General features: G+C 35.8%; 1 long non-coding RNA gene across 2 annotated transcripts in view; it reads left to right on the forward strand.

Moving 5' to 3' along the window:
- Window positions 1-865, forward strand: part of LOC145059179 (uncharacterized) — a 1,625-nt gene extending 760 nt beyond the window's left edge. For both annotated transcript variants that reach the window (XR_013686663.1, XR_013686664.1), the window contains exon 3: window positions 642-865. This is a non-coding gene — a long non-coding RNA (uncharacterized LOC145059179). The remainder of the gene's footprint in view (window positions 1-641) is intronic.
- The last annotated feature ends 22,336 nt before the right edge of the window (window positions 866-23,201 follow it).

Here is a 23,201-nt window from a genome sequence, read left to right on the forward strand (position 1 = left end):
CAAAATTTGTATAAGATGACTAATTTCAAAGGTGTTTGACAACCTAAGCATTGGTTCTTCTTAAAAACAGGTTGGCATGAAAGATTCATGAAATTTCACTCTAGAACTTAAAGAAAACACATTCAGGCAAGTAGGATGCCTAAATGAGAAAAATGTCAAAAGGGATCACTCCAAAAAATGGTTTAAAATATGCCTTGAAGTTTTATACATGTTTTGAACACTCTTTGCATATTATTTAACTATATGACATGGTTTTAAACACATTAACGCATGAAATTGGAGTAAACTGTTAAAATTGGACAAAAAGGGTAAAATTGGCAAACTTGATTATGAAGCTTCATGGAGCATAAATAATTATTAGAATAGAGTTGAAAGATTGTTACAATGACTAGATGAGCATAGTCATTTTGTTATATGAGAATTGAAGCAATATGCTTAGTTAAAGTCTATTGATAAAGAGAAATTACATTAATAAAATTGTGATTGTCAATATTGAAGGTTCAATGCAAATATCTTTTTATTTCATTATTAATTTCATTTGTTGTGTTTTAGGCGGTTATGCTTATGTATACAGTTTTTTGTTTTTTCCGTTTTTTTAGTTTGTAATTAACTAATGTATTAAATTTGGGATTTTATTACAGATCTTCATCCAAGGGCTTAAGGGTTATAAAAAGTTATACTTCTATATAGATTTGCTCATGTAAGTGGACATCCATTTGTATGATTTTTTTTTATGTAAATTAATTACTAGTAATATCTTGTACAAAGTAGGATAATGCATTCAAATGTATTTTGTGTGTATGAATTGTATTGGTTTGTATTTAAATTACTTTTATGAAATAAATTGAGTAAATGCAAAGTACAATGTTGTATGGTATTTGAGACATTTGTATGGTATTTAAGATAATGGAATTGAATGTGTCAAAGTTGGTATTAGGGACATTTTTTGGTGTATTTTGGACAAATTGAATTGATATGGTATTTAACAAAAAATGGAAATTTTTAAATTTTTTTTTTTTTTATAAAATGAAATTAGCTACGGACTAGCTACGGAAATCCGTCGCTAAATACGTCCGTAGGTATTCCGTAGGAAGAAAGTCAATTTTAGTCAAACATGAGTTCTGTCGCTAATTCGTAGGAAATCCGTAGCTAAACAGTTCCGTAGCTATTCCGTAGGAAAATACTTGCGTGGGTAATCCGTAGGAAATTCGTAGCCATGTGATTCCGTAGCTATTCCGTAGGAACATTCACCCGTCGGTAATCCGTAGGTATTCCGTAGCAATCACTGTCCGTAGCTATTCCGTAGGTATTATACCTACGGAAAAATCCGTAGCTATTCTGTAGCTAGTCCGTAGCAATTCCGTAGGTAAAAATTTCCCACGGGCATTTATGCTACAGGGCATTTTCCGTAGCAAATCCGTAGGTATCGCCTTATACCTACTGAATAGCTACGGATTGTGCCGTAGCTGTTGCCTTAGTTTTCTAGTAGTGTTAAGGTATGAATTCGATGCCGGAGAGTCGTGTGGAGATAACCGTGTACGATAGTGAAGGTCGTCTGCTAGGGAAGAGAGAAGGAAAAGAGTGGTGGTAGTGGTGGCTATGTTAACTGATGAAAGAGATGGAAATGGCGAGGAGTGACAGATTAGGTGACATTGGTTTTATATACAAGGTGAAGCTGGGAAGTACCAAAATCCCCCTATTTAAGGTTCTTTAATTAGAATGAGTCTTTTAATTAGAATGAGTCTTTTAACTTCCACCAAAAATTCAGGGGATATCGAGATATAAGGAGCAGTTTTATTTTCTTTAACTATTTCAATGGTTTACGGTTTACCAATCTAATTTTTCAGTAATGCATAAAATTGTTGTAAATGCTTTTTTAAGGGGGTGTACCACTTAAAATTCAAAATTTAAGGATAAATGCTTATTAAGGTGTATATATATATATATATATATATATATATATATATATATATATATATATATATATATATATATAACAAAGGAATAATTAATCTCTTATCTAAGGACCGAATATTGATTTGATCATAGTCTAGTACTTGCATTACATGGTACACTCTCTATTGATTATTGAAAGTATTCGACCTCATATAGTAGTTGAATTGTCCAAGTGGGATACTGTTGGAAAGAATATCCAATGTCATAACTATTGGTAAAATTTCTAATAAAAACAATGTCATTTTGGGTTGCCCTTAAGACCTCATTGAGCGATTAAAAGATCAAAGGAATTTAGGATGATTTAGATTATTAATTTATCATGTTTTTATAAACTAATTATAAGATATTTTGTAATTAATTAAAATTTAATTAATTTCAAGGTCTGGATGTTAATTAATTAAAAGGTTTAATTAATAAAAATAGCCGAGGAACGAATTTAACAGTAAGGAAGTTTCATTGGCACTAGGAAACAAGGAGCCTATAAATAAGGATCTAAGGATCATTCCCTAGATTTTCCTAACCCTACAACTTTCATTCTACTAGTTCCTCTCCTTACGGTTGACGGAAATAAACCATTTAGGTTTATGGTTCTGGTTTTCCTCTCCCATCCCCTAGGGTTTTTCATATTGTTCAAGTGGTGTTCTTGGGTGTGATTCCATTAGTGGGATTCTACTTTAGATTCTTCACATCCAAGAAAATGTGGAAAGAAAGAGATCAGAAGTAAGGAAATCTCTTTTAAAGCGATGTATCTTAATTTACAGTTAAGGAGAGAGGATGATAGATAAAAGTTAGAAGTCAAGAGATAGAGAATGGAGTGGAACTTCTTAAGTTCCATATTAATTGCATTGATGTAATTCTTATATTCTTGTTATGATTGTAATGATGCTTAATGGTAACACCTAATGTTTTAATTATAAGTGTTTTTGTGGGACCTAGTTTTTTTATTAAATGCGGGTTAAATCCTGAAAATATTTTATAACCATAGCTTCGCAAAAGTTTGAAAATTTAGGGGTGTTACAGTTTGGTATCAAAGCCATAGATTAAGCGAATTAGGATTGGATCATCCCACTCCTAGGCCTAGAATTTGGTTATGGAAAGTTTGGATGAGACATAAGGTTGTTATGTCTTAAGTTAGGTAGAATCTTGTTCAACATGTGATCAAAAGAAATTTTTCATGCTAGATATGAAGCTCTGGATAAGTTAGATGAACTTGTAGAATGATATATTGAGTCCTTTAAAATGATTAATGGACAATCTAGACCAATGTATCAAAGTCTCTAAGTGGTGAAGCCAAGTTCGGTTATGTATGATGTGAGTATAATAGTATAGGGTGTGTACTATTATAAACAAATGATACATACCCAAACTCGGTGAAACCATGAGAGGACTTTATGACGTGTGGTAAGGACTCTGGTGATTTTGGAATTTACTGAATACATACCTGGTGTCAAATGAGATTCATGAAAGAGTTTAGAATATGTTAATGGAAAATTTGACAGCTTTGACTTTTTCTGTCAAGACCGAACAACTAGTATGAAAATAAAATTACTTGGTGTACATTTGATATATGTTGAAATTGAGTTTGTACCATTTTAGTAACATTGGTAGTGAGTTAGAAGTACCAAAGAATGAAGAAAGTGAACTATTTAGATTATTAACAATCAAATGGCTAAAAGGGGACATAATTAACTTTTTGTAAAAGTCTAAAGATGGATAAGGATTGGAACTCCATATTTTAATTAAGAAACTAGTTGAAGTTGCTAATTGGAACAAGCTAATGCTACTACATAAGAGTGATAACTTCAAATTACAAACGAGTTAATTTAGAAAAAAAAAAAGGAATAGAATCATGAATTCCACATTTAGATAAAAGAAAATACTCATATGCAATTGATAACGTCGAAATGTGAGCACAATGACCTAATTGGAGAAATGTAGATATGATGATGAAATAAAGATAGTACTAGAAAGCATGACCGAGACAACTTGGAAAGGAGTATGGTGTTGTTGACTCAATGAGATCTATTGGGATCCTAAGGAGTTGACAACTAGATGACAACATTATCAAGTGTCAAGTGTGATGGTAAATGTGGAAGAAGGGTGTCCTTGTGACACCATGACAGTAGTAAAAGGTGAGAGATGGTGCATTAACCTAATGCACTAGACTGGAAAGTGAAGTCGTCACAAGGAAAGAAGAACAGTGAACGATACCTTAAGGTATTTCTCTTGCCTGAAAGGAAGACAAATAATATGAATACTTTCTCGAATCTTACAAATAATGGAAAATAAAAAGTGATGATGATAAGCTCGTGAGAGTACCTTGCCCTAGGGTACTAGAAAATCATGATGAACAGATTAATGGGAGGAACTTTGTAAGTCCTCCTTACAAGTTCTCTGATTGACGATGACTTGATAATGAATGAGTAGTATTTGGAAGATGTCTTATGATTAGTCAAAGAGGGAGATGATTTCACATGATGGAAAATTCAAGAAACACAAATTGAACATCAGAGATCTTATAGTACTAACAAGGTGCAAAAAAGAATGAACACTTGAAGCTTATTGAAAAGGGCTTCAAGAAGACAGTGACAAGTGAAGGAAAATTTTGAAAATCCTATTGATGAGTAAAGAAAGAGTTGAACAACTATAGTGTAAGAATCATAGGGTGAATTTGATCTTAAAATAAATTCCCTCATTTCATTTAAGGTGTAGATTGTAAGAAGGAGAGAAAGTGTGATGATGTAATGTACAAGAGCTCACAATACTCTTTAGGCTAAGTAAGAACAACACGTGATGCTTGGAGCTATGAGTGACATAAATGAACCAATGATGCAAGACTCATAACTTCCAAGGTGTGTAACCCGATGATGTGGACCAAGCACGCCCAAGTACAACTAGGTACTAGATTTGAGTATTGTTGGTAATTTGTATTCGATAACTAGAAAAAGAGTGGGCAGACTTGTGATATTAAGATCTTATGTTATGAGTTCATATACAGATAGAACTTTAACTTAGAGCATTATGGGTCACTTAACTGTGACTAAAGGACATAGAAATCAATTGATATAAAAATTGGTTATGTATCCACTAGGAAGGAGCAAGAAATAGAAAGAATTAAAGTATCATGATACTTGTGAAGTTAAACTGATGAAGTGTTAAAAGGAAGAACCGAGTACTCAATCAGTAATTTTGAATGACACATGAATGATGAAATTATGATAAATGATATATGTGATCACTGGCGAAAGGAAAATGTGGAAGTTGAGGTCCATAAGGATTAAATGTGAAGCAAAAAGTTTTCGTGAAGAAATAAATGAAACACATTGCTACATGATGAGGATCGTCTTATGGTTTAACCTTAAAAGAAATGTCTTTATTTCTTTTAAGGGATAGATAGCCGAGAAAAATCAACTTACAAGTGATGAAATCATTCAGACCCAAAAAGATTTTAAATTTGAGCTGAAACAACTCCATGTGCTTTAGAGCTTCTTAGCTGTTATTGTTAGGATTACAGGCCTAAAAATGTGTTAACTCTTGAAATGATATTTTGGTTTGACACGATAGTTAAAATGAATGAAATGGGATATGGACATGGTAGGAAGCAGACACAGACTTGGATATATCGTGCTTGTTGGTAAATAAGTATAATATTTATAAAAATAGACATGGTTTAGTTGTCTTTTAGGTAAATGTAGAAGGAGAAAATCATTGGTATGAATGAACTAGAAAGATATCTTCAAGGTAAAGTGTCAGTATTATGACATGGAAATCAAGACCTATAGAAAAAGAAAGTATTGAAATAAGAGGTCATGAAGAGTTATTAAGTATAAAACCTAACAACGGTTTAACTGCGATTATAGTAATAGAAATGAAATGATATGTGTAACATAGCGTTTTTTTTCATGTATGAGATGTCAGTATGTAGACCATGCAAATCAAGTTTTTGATAGGTGTACAGGTCAAGTTGAATATACTACGTTGGGTTGAGACTATGATACCAAAGGAGGCTAAAAAGGACAAGATGAAAAGATATTTGGGAAGCAATGTTTTGTTTGTAACATCCCGGAAATTCAGAAGTATAGTTGAAGGGCTGATGTCACAACTGGGAATTTTGTGTCATGTAATCTATACATTCAAGTTAATGTGAATCAAAAACTTCAATCAAATACATTGTACAAGTACTACAAATAGTCATCAAACAATTGGAAACCCTAAAAGTTCTTGTTTAGGTACACCTTGGACTAGAACTTCCTTATCGGATCCAAATGGACCAATAAGCTTCCAAATAGACTATCATGGGCTTAGAACCCTAATTGGGTTCTAATTGGACCCACATCTAATTTATTTCAACATTCTGGGCCATATTGGGCCTAGAATGAAATAAATCACAAGCTTTGATCCATAATTTAACCTAACCTAGCTTAATAAAGCATAAAAATCACAATTTTATTTTATAAGGCCAATAAACACCCAAACTACCTTCAATATTGGGCTTGGGAGCAAAAAGCCCAAATTTCCTTTTTCCTCCCATGTTTTCGGCCCACATCAAGCCCAAGAGGAGGGTTTGACTTTCCCATGCCACCTCACTATTACCCATAGGACTTCCATGCATTATTTCTCATTCTTCCATGCATATCACTTCAAGATCACATCTCTTCTTCTCTCCTCTCTCACTCTCGGCCAAACACAACACACACACACTCACAAAAATCTATTCTACTCTCTCTAAATCTTGAAGAACATCTCCTTCCTCCCCTCTCCAAAAATCTCGAAAATTAGGAGCTTTCAAGGGGATCTTGCAAGTTAATCATCATCTAAGGTAAGATTATACTTGGATCTATGGTTTAGATTCTTTTGTTATCAAAATCCTTTTCTAATCCATGCAAAAATCATGATCTTGCACTCTAGAAACCCCATAAACTCGAAATTTTCATCAAGGAGTGCAAAGGCCAAAAATCACTTCATTTCTTCCAATCTTTCTTCAAAAACCGAATCAACACCCAAGGTGAGCTTCATACCCCCTATTTTTCTGTTTTTATGAGTTTTGTGGGGGGGGGGGGGGGGGGAATACAAGTGAAAGTGTAGATCTATATGTGTTTTGTATGCCTTGTATGATTTCCATGCTTATATGTATGCATTTGTGTGTTATAATGTTGGATCTAGCCATAAAACCCCTCAAAACCGAGATATATCTTGTGTTAAATGATTTTAGCTTCAAATATATTTCTAAATACAAAGTGTTTCAAGAAAAATGGCTAAGTGGTTTAGTAACAATTTTCTTTGGGTTAAAAACACAAATTTTGGGCCTAAAATGTGAAAAATACAAAATTAAGGGTCCAAATGGGCATATCACGAATTATGATGGATGAAGTGTGCCAAAACAGTTTCCATAAATCAATTTCTGGAAATATACTCAATTAGGGGATTAAAAACATAAATTTCAAGCTTAATGGGCTAAAAATGACATTTTCGGCCCAATTAGGCCCATTATGCGAATTTTTCTGTTTTGGAGGGCCAAAACTGTGATTTTCTGTAAAACAGTGGACCATAAATGATCCAAGTCCTTTTCAAAGGTTTAAAATGCTTTTTAAATTTAAAAAGGACCAAAGTTGCAAAAATTTTCCAATTTGGGCCAAAATTGTCAAAGTTGCGAAAAGAAGGGATTAAAACCGAGAAAACTGCATTTTCAGGGACTTAAACTGTTTTCTATGAAAAATATGCTGAAAAATATTAATTTCAATAATTTTTGGTGTTAAAATGTCAAGAAAATTAATTTAAGGACCAAACCGGGAAATATTCAATAAAAGGGTTAAAAATGTAAATTTTACAAATAATGAGGGGCTGAAAACAGAAATATTTCAAGTCTAATTCAATATACACAATTTGATCAAATAATGGCACCGCGACTATCGACGAAATACAATACATTACAATACCAAAAGTCGTTGTTAAACGAATTGGCTCGGTCTCGAGCCAATAGAAATCTACAACTACTAACACTACGACACTACGATTCATACAAGTAACGTTTGGTAATACATATACATGTGAGTGTGCACAGACGTCTACGCACCATCTTCGGGCCCCAAAAGTGTAAAATCTTGCTTGTTGGGCCTAGCTAGCCCAATGACCTGATCTTAAGGCCCGAAGACATTTTTTTTACGGAGTGTTGGGTTTTACCGATCCGACACAACGTAAATGGACTTTCAATGGCTTGTATACTACTGGTCCCCAAGGGTCCTTTGGTATTGCTAGTAAAGTCTACATTTCATGCGAGGCGGGTCGGGGACCCCTCGTACATTTTTATCCCCAACCGGTTAATGGAGTCACCGGGGTCTTCGTGACCTCTTTCTCTTCGGATGTGGGACTACACCTAGTCAGGGCGATTGGATAACGCGATTAGTACGGACGACGCCTTCGGGATCGTTAGTATAACTATAAACTGGGCGTTTGTGTAATGCGGGTTTGTAGTAAATAATCCTGCTCGAGAACCTTCCAACGTCGCCTGGGACTGACACTATACGCTATGCAATGGTTTCAATGTAACTTCATGTAACTCAAGGAATTAGGAGAACATCGGGTTTTCCTAGGGTTTTTCAATACATACAGATTTGAAATGCATACAACTTCAATGAACATTTTTTTTACAAGTATAGAAACAAACAAGCATACCTATGGATCTTCACAAACGTTTTCAAAAGCTTTTATTTTCAGAAAATATCGGATTTTCTGGTGGTTTTTCAAACAATACAAACATTGGATTTCAAACACTACTTATGAACTCACCAACATTTCATATGTTGACGTTTTTCAAAATACTTGTATTCTCAGGAAACCAGTGAATCAAAGGAAATCATATTCAGTGACGACTTGCAGTTTATTTATGTATGAACCGAACAATTTAATTTTTGGGAAATGTAATGTTTAAACAATGTATGACATGTAAACGCTACTGGTTGTACTGTATTGATGAATGGTGACGAATGTTGTTATGTTTCATATATATTCAATGTTATGGTATTCAATTGAGTCACGACAGCCCCCGGACGTTTCCGCCGTCTGGTTCGGGGGTGTGACAGCTAAAGTGTAAAGAAGAAGGTCGACTCGGTGAGTCAATGGATAGACTTGGCGAGTCGAGTCGTGATTCTAGACGCGTGTTAAATGACCAACTCGGCGAGTCAGCATCTGGACTCGGCGAATTGGTGCTGAAGGGAGAAAAACCCTAATCCGGGGTTTGTGCCATATATAAAGCTCATTATAGCCACCCTCAGCCTCTTTACTGCCATTTGAGATCCAGAAAACCCTCATCTTGTGTGTGTGACTCCATTGATGAAGAGTTAGAGCTTGGAAGAGAAGTTTGGTGTAAGAAGCTTGGGGATTTGGAGACCATCATCAAAGGGCTTGTGTAGATCCGGAATCTACTCCTTCTTGGGCGCATTTCTGAGGTAACAAGTCATCACCTTGAGTATTCCTCTTCTAGATCTATTGCTGGGTTGTTAATTTGGGGTTTTAGCTTGTTTAGAATCCATTTCGGGTTTGAAGGTTGGATTTGAGGTTGTTACCTTAGATCTAGACTTGAGAGGATCCAGGAATCCATAAAGTATATGCCCAAGAGTCATTGGTGAAGCCTTTTTTGTCCCAAACACTAGCCCTAGAGTGTTTTATGCTTAGATCTTCTTGGATTCACGTAAAGTTTGCCACTTTACGTGATGGGTGGGTTGTAGAGGAGTAGATCTATGGTTGGGAGCCCTCGCATAGCTTAGAAAGCCATTGTATGGATTAAGAGCTAGAGGTACTCGGCGAGTCACATGGGTGTGCTCGGCGAGTTACATGAAGATAGGCAGGAACTCGGCGAGTTGGAAGAACAACTCAGCGAGTCTGTTGAAGATTGCCTTGAACTCGGCGAGTCTGTTCTTGGACTCGGTGAGTCTGGTCATGGAGTCCTAACGTTTTCTGGTTAAGTCGTGAATCGGTGAGTCGAAGGATGGCTCAGTGAGTTGAGCATGAAGGGACTCGGAGTTTGTTGGACTCGGCGAGTCTTGAGGCGACTCGGCGAGTTGAGTCGCGATATGGGAGTTTTCAGAACATAGGGACTCAACGAGTCAGCGGGCTAACTCGGCGAGTAGAGTCAGTCAGGAAGTTTGACTTTGACTGAGGACTTTGACTTTGACCAAGAGTTTACCAGTTGACTTCCAGGGGTATTTTGGTAATTATTGGTATTTATTGAATTTAGTCATTCGGTACTGATCAGTGGTGGAGTTCGTATCGGAGGAGGGAGCAGCGTGATCTTATCTTTTTAGTCAGCAGTTGCGAGGTGAGTTATCCTCACTATATCGTCAGGGTCTACGGCACCAAGGCCGACCCTTTATCGGATGGAAATCCGGGTAGTTGTTGTTATGTTATTGATTTGCTTTGTGTGCATCCTGGTAGTTAGGATGGTATATGTTAGAGACCTGGTTAGGTTCGGTATCCTGGTTTATAGGATGATGTTATGCTAGTGACCGGTTAGGTCGGTATCCTGGTAGGGATGTGCTATGTATGTGATCTGCTAGATTGGTTGATTAGTTGCGAACTGCTATATGATTATATGTTTATGTGCACATGGTTGTTGGACTGGGGTTGGGTTGAGCCAGGTCCTGCTTTGTGCTGTAGGACAACATACCCAGGGAGGACCGGTTATCCCGAAGGCCCACCGAGCGGTCCAGATAGGCTGTAGGCCCCAAGAGGGCGGACCAGACGTGCCGAGGCTCGGGGAGTGGACCAGGCCGACTGAAGGCCCGGTGCAAGCGGACCAGTCATAATGTAGACTCAGAGAGTGGACCAGGTGGATTGAAGGCCCGGTGCGGGCGGACCAGTCACACTGTAGACTCGATGTATGTGACTAGACTCGGAGGGTGGACCAGGTGGACTGAAGGCCCGGTGCGGCGGACCAGTCACACAGTAGACCCGAAGTGCATATCTGTTCTGTTCTGTTTATGATATGATATGTTATGATTATGGTATATGTGGTTGGTATTTTGGGGGTAACTCACTAAGCTTTCAGGCTTACAATTTTCAGTGTATTGTTTCAGGTACTTCAGGAGATCGTGGCAAGGCGAAGGCGTGATCGTACCGCTCCTCATGTTTTATGTACTTGTGATGTGGTTCTGGGAAAGACTCTGATAATAAATGAATTGAAAACCTTTTTGTAATGAATTATTGAAAGTGGGTTGTTTTTGAAAAGTTTAAAATTGGTTGAAATTTTTAGAGCGTTACATTGTTAATGACTTGCTAATAGGATTAGAAAATAAAGAAATAATGGTGGCGTGCTTAAGCACAAAAGGATATACTTAGGCAACATAAAATTCTTAAGTAAGGAGATGGTCAAATGATGGTTTAAAGGTTGAAAGAATTCGATAAGGCTTCTTACATGCCTTCAAATTTATTAGAATATGCTAAGATTGTATGCCTTAAAAAATTGATATCGCTGTTAGAGTAATTTGTTAAAAGTTCAAAAATGGGACAAAAGGGTAAAAGTGTCCAAGAGGGTTGATAACATCTAATGATGTATTATTAGCTATTATAACCAATTATAATTATGAAAAAATGACCAAGATGCTATGGTCATTGAAGAAATTGAAAAGTAAAGGGATGAAATTCTAATGAGATGGCTCACGATGTAATTCTGAGGACAGAATCCTTTTAAGGGGTAGATACTTGTAACATCCTAAAACTTAAGACTAGGTTCTTACATTTAGTAAAGTAAATAAATGACCTATAAGTTTTATATTAAATAACTAAGGAATAATCATATCATTATTTCATATGAACTTTAGAAAGTTAGAAGTGAAAATAATAACATTTTAAAAGTTTAAGGGTCAAAAGTGCCAAGTTGGAAAATTGAGTTGACCAAAGAGTTGACTTAATTAGTGGGTTAGACTAAAAAAGTTTATAATGGATTGGGAAGGACTTATTATGTCCAAATTGAAGTTAAAATCTCAAAATATGAGTTTATGATGGAAATTAGCAAAATAAGCAAACTTAAGGGACCAAATGGTAAACTTTTGGAAAATAAAATGCATTTTTCTTCCCTTCATGGTGATTTCACTCTTCTTCATCATCTAGAGTTTGATTTAAGTGGGTAATTGAGCATTCAACAAAGAAAGGGAAAAACAAAGGCTTGTAAGGTATAATCTCTTCTCTTTTAACCTAGAAATTTCGAATATGTGAAGTCAGGTGAAACCCCAATGTCTATTTTTATGGGATTTATTGATTAGCATTTTTGTTTCTAACCTCCATTTATTAGTTTTGATGATTCCAACCTCAAACCTATCATTATATTGGTGGATTGGATGATTTAGGTGAAAACCATCATGAACCCTAGAAAACCCACATTGGAGATATTGCAATAAATGATGAAATTGGATTGTAGTCTATGACCTAGATGATATTTGATAGAACCAAATCCAATTGGGATGCTCAAATTCATCCATGATGGTTAAATCAAGTATAAACATGGATTTGTAATGATTTGGGGGAAATTATAATGAAAACAATGGAATTCGTAGGAGTTGAGAATTTGTAGAGTAAATAAAGTTCATAATCATGAATGGATACTCTTGTAATGGGTTTGAATGCAAATACATGAAGGATTGAATGATCTCTACTTGAATTTATGGAAGATTTAGCCATAAGGGTATTTTGGGAAATCTAGGGATAACTACATGATAATTGACATATTAGAAGTGAATGACATGCATGAACATGAATTGACACTCTAGATATGTTATTAGAACATTAACATGAAGGAATGTTAGTGAAGTTCTAGCTCTAATGATTGTTTTGACCCAAGGGTAATTTGGGAACATGGAATGGAATTGAGGATTTCGTAGCTGGATTAAGTACTTACAATGAGATTAATTATGGTTTTATGTACTTGACAACACCCAATGATGTATTAAATGATTTAAGAATATGTCATATTGGTTTAAGTGTGTTTTTGAGAAACTTGAGCTCTTAACCCTTTCATTTGAGTGTTTTTAAGCATATAAACTTAGAATTTTGATTGAGGACTTAATGAATTAAGTTGAATGTTTTGACATGATAAAACATCCTCTAGTAGTGCTTGGAAATTAAACCTTTAGAACTATTACAAATGGTTACCTAAAAGATCAAAACCATCCAAGCAAGTGAAAAAGCAAGTTTTGGGGAGTGTTTGGGCTACTACGCGACGCAACCCGCATTGTCTGGCATGCGGCCTGCAGAAAGGCATCAGGGTGCCCAACTCAACCAAAATCTAATTTTAGTATTTGTCCTCATAACTTTTGCATACGGAATCGGATTTTTGTGCAATTTTCTCCTATGTTTATATTTTTGCATAAGGAATGAGATGAAGCAATAAAATTTAGTAATAGAAACTATGAGGGTCATTTTTTTCATTTTCATTGAACTTTACTTGTATTGTATAGGAAGTACGTAACGGGAGTGTTACTTGTGGAAAGGAGCTTGAAAAAGGGTACCAACCTACATCAGATAACTATCTGAGTAAGTATTTATATTTTACAACTTTGGGGTACATGCAAAAATGATTTTATGATAATTAAATGAAATGCTTTTATATATTAAATGTTTTGAAATGAAAGTGTTAAATATTTTTGAAAAGAATGTTTTGAAAGTAAGAATTTTTGGAAAACAAAGAATATTTTGGAAGAACGAATGTTTGATAAGTGAAATGAGTCTTTTCAAAGTATATCTTCCTAATAACCTATGATATTATAAATGATGATATGGGTATTGTTAATGTGGAAATTAAAAGCTAAAAGAAAGTAAAAAGGAAAGAAAGTAAAGAACAAATGAAAGTTTCCCGGGCCATGATGCCTCATAAGAGGTCCATAATGGGGTGGTGCCTCCCCTCGCGAATTAGATGTCCTAGTTAGCATGATGCATTGGTGGATTGATTTGTTCTTTCCACTTGTGTCTACACTTGGGGGTACGTTAAGTATAAAAATGGCAACTGTTTAATAATAGAATTAGCCCTTAATGATAAAAGAGAAAGAAATATGGAAAGATGTCTTTTGAAATGAAATTTAAAGAAATGAAATGATAAGATATGAAATGATATTTATGGTATGTATGAAAAGAGTTTTCCTTGAAAATCTTTTATAGTCTAATATTATGTGTTCCAAAGATGAAATGTTTTTGATGAAAATATGAAAAATGTTTCGAGTCAGAAGCCCACATAGCTCACGAGACATTATTGTATTACGTGTCTCTTTTAATGTCATGTATCTTAGGTTACAATTAAGGAGAGGGGATGATAGATGAAAGTTAGAAGTCAAGAGATAGAGAATGGAGTGGAACTTCTTAAGTTCTTTATTAATTGTATTAATATAATTCTTATTCGCTTGTTGTGGTTGTAATGATTCTTAATGGAAACACCTAATTTTTAAATTATAAATGTTTTTGTTGGACTGAGTTTTTTTATTAAATGCAGGTTAAATCCCGAAATTTTTTTATAACCATAGCTTTGGAAAAGTTTGAAAATTAACGTCCTAAAAACAGTGATAAAAATTTTCATTTGGATGTTTATCAAATCAAACACAAACTGTTCAAAATCAAACACCCAGTTATAATATTCAAAACATCAGAGTATAATTATTCGGAATGCAGAAATCATGAGGGGAAGATGTTGGGCCATCACGCCGGGCCTTCCCTTTCGAAACGGAAGTATCTGAAATCATAAACATAAAATGTAAGCACAAAGCTTAGTGAGTTCCTCACAGTACCACATACCAAATCATACAAGTTTCATGGGCTACCCTCATGGTATTTCCTTTCAATATCGAGGGCCAAATCTCGGTCCTACATACAAGTGCAATGGGCTACCCCCATAGTCTTTCATTGCAATGTCTAGGGCAAAATCTTGGTCTTACATACAAGTGTCAGGGGCCAGATCCTGGTCTTTCATACAATTTTCAGGGGGCAGATCTAGTTCTTTCATGCAAGTATCACAAAGGCAACTAGCATTCTACATAACAAAGTAATGGGCCGACATTAGTGCCTTCAGCGCATGGATATAGTGAGAAAACTCACCTCCCATATAGATAAGCAAACATAATAATGCACCGCTCCAAGATCAACTCTATCACTTACCTTAATGAATTCAGTGACACAATCTCAGCATACAGATCAAACTACCCCTAGGTCAAACCCTAGTCAAAATCTTGGTCAAAGTCAACTAAGTCAACCAATTTGACTTAGTGAGTACACTTGACGTACACAATATGAATGTGGGGTGTACAACATGGTTGAACATAATCGGGGAGTTGACCACTTATGTGCAGCGTACCCCTTGGTACACCGAGCGTACGCGACTGCCCTCAACTTTATCCATTAAGTGCTTAATCCTTAAGCACTATGTCTATAATCTAGATCTAGACCGTAAAATGTGATATTAACCATAAAGTTTCCAACTTTATGGTTTTTTATGGCTATTAAGACCTTAATAACAAAAACCCTAGCTTCTTGACCCATTAAGACAACCTAGACCATGCATGGGAAGAAACCAATGTTCAATATGACATTTTTATAACATAACACACCCTAAAACATCTTAAAGGAAAACTAAAATGTCTTGGAGTATTCCATACTCACAATGATCAAGATTGGGAAAAAAAGGTTTCAACTTAAGCTAAAACTAGATCCAAATGAAATATTCATGAAGGTTGGATCTTTATACCTCCAAAAGATGCACAATGGGAAGTAGATGCTAGATCCAAGGCCTTGAGTGAAGCACCACAATCTCAAGGGTCTTCCTTCTTCTCCAAAAGCTCCAAAATGACACCAAAAGGCTCTTCAAGCTTCACAAGGCAGTCACACACTTTAGGGTTTCAAACCCTAAATATTAGGGTTTGCACCAAGGCTGCGTACGCCCAGCGTACGTACACAAGGCCAAAATTATGGAAATGCCATTAGGGACCAATCTCGCAAAAAAATCATAATCCAAGGGTCAAAAGTGAATACCTGAAAAATTAGATGTTACAGGGGTGTTATAGGAAACTTAATTTATATAAAGTTACAATTTGTGTAGTTATGATACTACTGAGGCAAATTTATTTGGATTTGATAGTAGTTGGCATGAGTGAAAGTCTACTATGGATATTTAATGGTTAGAATACAACTTAATTAGTTGTAACCGTGATTATTAAGGAATTTTATGTAATAACACTCATTTAAAATGTATATTAAGTTATATGAAAGGCATAGAGGAAATTGTATTGATTTATAGGTATATTTAGTTGTATATCTGATTTATATCTTTTTGGCATGGTTACTCACTAAGCTTGTTATAGTTTATCCTTTCATTGTTATGTGCCTTTCAGGTTCAAGTAGACTGCGTAAAAAGATGCGAAGTTGGTAGCGCCTGGTTCGGATCATGTCATATGCATTTTTAGAAAATATATATATATATATATATATATATATATATATATATATATATATTTGAAGTGGAAATGTACTTTAAATAATTCTGCATGTTTTAAGACACTTTTGGATTTAAATCATATCATATGCATTCATATTTCAGTTGTTTGAGACTTATGTGGTCCGTATACTTAATGATAACTTTCAATAAGCGACGAAGCAATAGCATGATTAGCATTCTAGAACCTTTTCGCGTGCCTTAGTGATTGTTATGTTTTCTTGTGATATTTATATATATTTGTTGTTATTAGTAGTGAATTTCTCATCTTGTAATGTTTTCACCAAAATTTGAGTTTTAATGATTTTTTAGTTTTGATGAAGTATAGAGTTGTTACATTTGTATATAAACTTTATGTTTATTTATATATTGTTCTTGTTGAAACAATAAATAATAAATAATAGATCGATAGATTCTAACAAGCGTAATCAACCAAACAATAAAAACAATGAAGATCAAATAGTGTCGAATGCTTAGATTCAATAGCCTTAGAAGAGTTCAACAAGAGCTTCTTTGTAAAGACTATGTAGGGCAATACAACTTCTTAACATAAAACGGTGCATGCATGCACTATAAATAGTCTAACCCTAATACCATGAAAAATCGGGTGGACAGGCCCAACCCGTTACAATATGGACTATTCTAGTACAAAAAAAAATTGACACAACATTATTTATCTCAACAATCCCCCCTTTATGTCAATTAAAGAAGGTAGATTCTTCAGTGTTGTTGATGTTTCTGAACTTTGAACAGCTTCGGCGTTAATCCAAGCAAAGTATTGCAAACCATGATATACCATTTAATCATATCTACGAAGCACTTCTTATCCGCAACATCATTCGCTTTGCATTGTTCTATTATCCCCAAAATGTTGTTCAGACAGGATGTAGAATAAAGATGCTTATCTGGTAAGGAAAACAAGAACTTCTAAACTTTCTCACCTTCGCATTGTTGAAACGCCACGCTCCAGTTATACTTTTGGATTTTTCCCAGCCTCATCTTGCTGATATCCTTCGATGTAATGCCCGTAGATCCGGGCTAGTCAATTTAGAGACGATAAGCATCAAAAGTGACTTTTTGATAAAAGATTATTTAGAATGAATAATATTAACTTGGTTGTAATGGTCGTGACAAGGATTCTGGATATATAAAGAATGCCGAAATTCGAGTTATAACGAAGAAGTTATGACCTGTCGGAGTTTCGTGACAGAACTGATACGAAACTGCGTGACATAAATAGTGAATTTACGATAGAGCGATATTTAGCCTTTGTAATCTAAACAAAAGTCGTAGAATACGTTAAACCGAGAGCGTGCATAAAAAGAACGTCTAAATTAGACTTCGTATGAAGAAGTTATGAGTTTTCGAAGTTTCGACTTAGCGGTATGCAGCCCAAAGTTTGAATATGAGATCGAGTGGTTTCTACCCAAAACAATCTAAACGAGAATAGAATATCACGTTGATACTAGTCCAACGGTAAAATGACAGACGAAAACGGACGACAGATGAAGAAGTTGTGAATTCCTAACGGAGTTTTCCTGTCCCGGCCTACTAAAAATAATATAATAAAAGTTAAAGTCAAAATTAGTCGACGAAGTCTGAATGAGAGTTGTAGAGAATAATTTCACCTACGCGTGCATATAAAGAACGTCGAAAACGGAGCTCGTATGCAAAAGATATAAATTTTTGAAGTTCGGGGCACGAACTTCAACCCCTATGTTAGAGCTCATGACGTGAACACAGTGTTCAGGACGTGAGCAGGTGATAGACATCGTCCAAGGCAAGTGGACTGATGACAAACGCAATGACATATCGAGCTCACGGTATCACCCCGATAACCTCTCTAGCTGTCTTGAAGTACCCCTGAAGCCCCGGTATCACCCCGACACTCGAAGCAAGTCCCGAAGCCCCAAAGATCCCAAGAAGAAAAGAGTTTCGAGCCGAAACTCTGCCTGCAAGAAGCCCGGTTTTCTGGAAGATATCCCGGTTTCATCAACGAATACTACTTGAAGAGCCGTAGTGTTGTCCGATAATCGTCTTATCAAGTGAGTGTGTAGTTACTTTCTTCTAACACATATATATATATATATATATATATATATATATATATATATATATATATTGTTTGTTTACTTGAGATGGATGTTGAATGAACGTTTTATATAGGTTTTTAAATGATTTAAACTATATATGTAATTTATATCTACAAATATGTTGGGTAGAACATGGGTAGATGAAATAGTTGGTGTGTGAGGAAAGACGAGTTTGAGGATGAGATGAAAGATGATATAGATCATGAGATGAGGATGACAGGTGAAAAATGAGTGAAACCCTTACCCAAACGATGACCCCGTCATTCAGCAGAGTAGGGATGACAACCACGGACTATTTGTGACAACCCGATATTTCAACTCTTTGTAATGACCTAAAAAGTCAAGTATTGTAACCACTTTTGAGTTAATAAAATTAACTTTGATAATAAAATGTCCAAAAAGTTCTATTTAAATTCCCTCTATGTTTAAATATCATTAAACCATGATCGTACGTAAAAAGAACGCCCAAATCCGACTTCGTATATTGAAGTTAAGATTTTTCCAAGTTCGGCTTAGCAGCAGACAACTAAAAACTCGAATCGGAGATCGAGCGACTTTTGGCCGGAATGACCTAAACGAGAATCGAAGGTCTCGACAATGGTAGTTCAGCGGTGAAAAGTCTGGCAAAAACCGACGTCAGATAAAGAAGTTATGAATTTTTAAAGAAAGTTTCCTTAATCACATCATTTTATAATTAAATAATAAAAATAATTTCGGAATTTGCCAACGGAGTCTAAACGAAAGTTGTAGAGCGTAGTCTCACCTTCGCGTGGATATAAAGACCATCGAAAATGGAGTTCGTATGAAGGAGATATGATTTTTTTTAAGTTTATTAAATAATTTATATATATAATTATATCAAAAATCTGGTAATATCCGAAGAAGGAGTCAGCATCCTCATCCGAGTTACGCGCTGCGTAACCTCGTACGCCCCGCGTACCCGAAGGCCTTGGTCTCGGTCCGTCCATGTCGCCCCTATGCGAAGCTACCGACCCGCCCCATCCGACCCGCCCCATCCGACCCGTCCCATCCGAAGCCGAGGCAGTCGAGGACTCGCTCATGCATGACGTACGCGTACGCGCTGCGTACAAGCGTACGCCCGCGTACGAGGCTTCTCAGACCCCCCTATAAATAGAATGCGAGGGTTTCCGGAAAAATTGCTCATTTCTCTCCTTTCTCTCCCGATCTTGCCTCGATTTCCGTGCCCGTTCAAACCCGAAGCTCTGGTCTTTTTGCTCAAGTCCCGAGGGTCGATTTTACTCCCGAGAATCCCGAGAAAAATTCGTTTCTCAAGACGAAACTCTGCCCGGTTTTCCATCTCGCTATCTTCAAACTTTCAAGTGAGTTCATACCCCTTAATTAACCTTTTTAAGATATTCTAAATGCTTTTATATGCTTTCAGGGGGGGGGGGGGGATACAAGTAAAACACACGAGTATTATCGTGTATTACATAAAGAATTATTTTATACGCTTTTATATATCCAAATCACATGTGATTTATAAACTTTATAGGGAACTTTCGTATATAAAATATGTTACAATAGCATTCTATCTTTTGAAAAATAAATTGTTGTATTGCATGTATAAACTAAACATTTTCTTAGATTTTATGTATACTTGTCTATCTTAGGCTCTACAAAAATCTATACTTTCATAACAAGTGATTCCTTTTCTAGGTATTTCTAAACAAACGAGACACACTTTTAGAAAACTATAATAGGTATAGTTTTACGAGGATATTACTAACTTTTACATACTAGAAACATGATTTTCAAGAAGTCACTTTCATATACAAGAACAAACGAACATTTTAACACGTAAATCTGTTTTTATACCACGGTTTTGTGAGACATAAACTTCACGTACGTTCGAGTACACATTTCAAGTCCTGTATTATATACCAGAATCCCTTGGAGGGGGAGCATGGTGTTTGTGTATAGATCTATATGGGCTTGACAACCCGCGCCCTGACTGTTAGCTACAGTCCACCGTTTGGGGTAACAAATGTCATAACATTCCAACGCCTGAAGAACGTTGTGTATAGGCATTCTGAGTCAATAGTATGGTTATAAAACTCACATGGGGTATTAAAAATGCATTGATTTATAAGGTTTTCAAACACATTGGTTATTTTACACTTACATACCTTTTCAGAAACAAACATTGGTCTTGAGAGAAGGCTACTTTTATACTAGTAGAAAATATAGGATTTTCTAAACACAAAAAAACAAGGACAAAACATTTCATTTCATACAAACATTGTCATTTAAATACTTATGAAACTCATCAGCTTAAATGCTGATCTACTCTTTCAAAACTACTTGTATGTCCCAGGGATTCAGTAATTACAGGTAACAAACAGCTTTTGAAGAAGGGACGTTGCGGCGCCAGTTTAAATTCATATTTTGGCATCATATTGTAATTGGTTTTGAACATGTACCTTTTAACAATGTAAACTTTCAATTATATATATGATGGTTGTATTGCTTTCTTTACTGTGTATTCATTTGTTACGTTACCACATGAAGTCATCCGCCCCCGAACGTTTCCGCCGTTCCGGTATGGGGGTGTGACACTATTCTAGACAGTCCAGTGGAACACTAGCAGGCTCGCAACTTGTAGGTTTTGTGGACTTGATGTTCACCGGTGTACTCTAAAAACCCTGGAAGCTATAGATTTAGTGCCTTATATAAATACGATGGTAGCTATGGATTTAGTACGGTGTAGATGAACCGTGGTAACTATGAAGTGCCTGTTGAGAAAACCCTGGCACCGATGGATTTCATGCCGATTCCTTAGGAATAAATGAACGAGGAATAGCTGATTCTTAGGGTAAAACCTTAAGAAATAAAGAAGATAATGAGGATGGTAATTAGGTTGATTGTTTGATGATTAAATATAATAATTATATTATTATGGGTTGAAAACCCTATATGCTCACCAGGCTCCCAAGCCTGACCCTCTCAGTTTTCTTTGTATCACAGGTAGTGGCACAAGAGCATAAGTTGGTTGACATGACGAGAGATTTTGGATTATAGATCAGTAATTATAAATAATTGTTGTAAGGTCTATTTTATACTATTTATGCTTTTGGTCTGTATCGGAACATGACATCCCGAGATTTTGTTATTTAATGAAAATACATTTCTTTAAAGAAATGCTTTGATAAATTCTTATTACATTTTGTTTTGGGAACAAATTCCGCAACAGTTTTCTTTAAACGTTTACTCTGATTTTAAAACAAAGCATAAACAAATCGGTCTTTTCTGTCCGTGAAAATTGGGGATGTTACATTTGAAGCTTCTTTAGGTTGCACAGTCGGTTTCTTTCTCAACACAGCAACGATCTCCACATCCATTTTGCCGATTTCTTGAATGTATGAGACTAACATTCTTTTCAGATGTGCCACTATTGGTTCGAACGTCTGTTCAACTTTTGACAAAAGAGTGAACAAAGAAATCCAATCGTATGCATTTTGGCACGACAAGTCAGCAAGAGTGAATTCACAAACCGAATTTCTTACTCCTCGGTCTGCTTTGAATCGAACATTGATCAAACTTTCAGCTTCAACCGGTCCAAAAATTTTCACTGCAGCTATCTTCTTCGAACTCTATGTATGATATTGGGGATTTCTGTGCTTAAGATAAAAGGATAAAATCATGTGATTGACATCGTTATCCGAATCAGAAGCTTTCCCAATCTTCTCAAAACTTCAGAAAACAAAAGCCTTTGGAGTGATCGGAAAATCAAGCTGAGATTCTGTAGTGTTTTCCAAGTCGAATGATACTACTGGTTCCAACCAGTGAACACTCGGATTGTCAATGGCCTCGTTCAGAATCTACTCCATGGACCAAGGAGGGAAGAGGGCCTTTTGAGTTTTAAGTGTGACATGTGCATCAAGAGCCTCCTTTTCACGTGCTTCAGCTTCCTTAGCAACACGCTCAAGGTTATCAAGCTCTTTGTGACGAGACTTACTTTTGAGATTTGCCTCTTCTGATAAATCTTCTTCTTCTTCATCATTGTCATCAACCTTTTTTCCTTTGCCTTTAGATCCAGAAGCCTCACTACCCTTCTGATATTTTGTTTTTGGCTATGGTTTATGTTCGTACTCACCAGAATCACTAGTTGTTTTCTTAGGTTTTCACTAGTTGTCTTCTTAGCTTATCCCCCTTGTTTCGGAAGAGCATTAGATTCTGAAACACCTTCGATACGATTAAGCATGGAGAATACTGGTTTGAGTTTTTCCACAAGATGTTGTCATACCGAGACCGTGAGCAACAAGTCACGAGTCTCTACAAGATTCTGAAAGTAAAGGTTAACATCTGCGACACAACTTTTTAGAACATCCTTTTAGGAGTTGAGATCATCAATTTGTTTGTTGGCATGAGACAGCTTCATAGAAAGAACTTTCGTTTTCTAAGTTTTGACAGCCAGCTTATGCATTAGTTTGTTTTTTGTGGCCAGATCCTCTTGTAGCTTCTCAATCTTTGAAATGATAGAGGAACTCATATCGGCATTATCCACCCTGAGTTCTGAGCGAACCTTAGATAAAGCTTCCTTTTCAATTTGAAGGGTGGTTTCGAGACCGGTAATAGCTTTTTTTGCAGCTTCAGTATTGCGATCTGAAGAGCTCCGAAATTCTCATATGAACTTTGTAATATCATAAATTAGTTTTTCGAATTTTTCAGTT

The sequence above is a fragment of the Lactuca serriola genome, chromosome 6, assembly GCF_051521515.1.
Source record: "Lactuca serriola cultivar US96UC23 chromosome 6, Lser_US96UC23_V15, whole genome shotgun sequence".
NCBI classification, from domain to species: domain Eukaryota; kingdom Viridiplantae; phylum Streptophyta; class Magnoliopsida; order Asterales; family Asteraceae; genus Lactuca; species Lactuca serriola.